Genomic DNA, 1836 nt, shown 5'->3' with positions numbered 1-1836 from the left:
ATTGTTCTTGTTGGATCTAGGAAGGCATTGAGATCTAGACTTGGTTTTCTAGTCTCTGGGTCCTGAGATCCAATTTCCCATTTCAATTTTCTGTTTCTTACTTTAATTGTTCATTTACTTGTCTGTTTGAATTTAATGCAATTCCAATACTCATTTACTCTTCTGTTTGATGCAATTTACTCTTTCTTTGTTTAATTCTTGCAAATCCAAGTCCCAATCCCCTTTACATTTCAAGTCATTTACAATTCTTGCCATTTAATTTCCTTGCAATTTACATTTCTTGCAATCTAAGTTTCTGCCATTTAATTTCTTGTTCTTTAAGATTCAGCACTTTAATTCCTGTTCTCTTTAATTTCAATGCAATTTAAATTCTGCAACTCAATCAACCAAATCTTGATTCGCTTGACTAATTCAACCACTAAACTGAAATTGCTCAATCCTTCAATCCCTGTGGGATCGACCTCACACCCGTGAGTTTTTATTACTTGATGCGACCCGGTGCACTTACCGGTTAGATTGGTGTGTTTTTGGGAGAGATTCATTTCTCAAACCAAAAATATCCCATCAACGAGTCATGGTATCGAATGGCATTAAGGCGAGATTAGAAATGTGTCTATTTTAGTGCAAAATAAGCATGTTTTCCTTTATGAGGCAAAACTAGGAAAAGAATGCAAATCCTTATATTTTCATGCAGAAAATGTGTGAAATCATTGATAAACCCTTTGAAATTAGCACAAGATAAACCCTCAAAATGGGGTTTGTCAGGAATCCAAGTTAGGCACCAGGTTGGGACTTCACACCAAGTTAGGCGCCACAATCCACCAAGTTAGGCGCCAGGTCAAGCAAGTCGCGTCCAATCCTTGCTGCCTCCTCCAAGTTAGGTGCCAAATCCTCCAAGTTAGGTGCCAATCTAATGATTCACAATGGTCCCCACGTCTCAATTAAAGATGCACAAAGATCCTATTTTATTTTGATTAAAACTTTATTTTAATTACAAATAGGAAAAGATATTATTTAGTATTAGAAAATATATTTTACATTTAATTAGGATTAGATATAAAAGGGAAAAGAATCAGCCCTTCGGGCTTATATCTTCTTTTACCTCATTCCACACTTTACAATTTTATGGAACCCTGGTTTTCTCTCTAAACCATGAGCAACTAAACCTCCACTGTTAAGGTTAGGAGCTCTGTTTATTCTATGGATTAATACTATGATTGTTCTATTTTAATTCATGTATTGATTTCAATTTCAAGAATCATTTTTGTTCTTTATCTTATGAATCTGGGTGGAACGGAAGTATGGCTCTTGTTCTAATTAAGTTCTTGTAAAACTTGGAAAAGTTCTTTGCTTCAACAACTGCTTGAAAACAATCTCTCCTAAATTTCTAATTATCTGGACTTAACGGGATACGTGACATATAATCCTCTTATATTTAGATAATTAGGATTTCTGTGACATATTGGTGCACGAAATTGCAATCACACTTTGCAATCCCGCACAACTAACCAGCAAGTGCACTGGGTCGTCCAAGTAATACCTTACGTGAGTAAGGGTCGATCCCATGGAGATTGTCGGCTTGAAGCAAGCTATGGTTACCTTGTAACTTTTAGTCAGGATATCAAAGATTATCAGGATTGATTGTAAAAAGCAAAAGAACATAAAACAGGTACTTGAATTGCAGTGATGAGAATAGGTTGAGGTTTTGGGGATGCTCTGTCTTCTGAACCTCTGCTTTCCTACTGTCTTCTTCTTCAAACACGCAAGGCTCCTTCCATGGCAAGCTGTATGCAAGGGTTTCACCGTTGTCAGTGGCTACCTCCCATCCTCTCAGTG

Source organism: Arachis duranensis, chromosome 10, assembly GCF_000817695.3.
Source record: "Arachis duranensis cultivar V14167 chromosome 10, aradu.V14167.gnm2.J7QH, whole genome shotgun sequence".
Lineage (NCBI taxonomy): Eukaryota > Viridiplantae > Streptophyta > Magnoliopsida > Fabales > Fabaceae > Arachis > Arachis duranensis.
The sequence above is the reverse complement of the archived record's forward strand: the minus strand, read 5'-3'. Positions refer to the sequence as shown.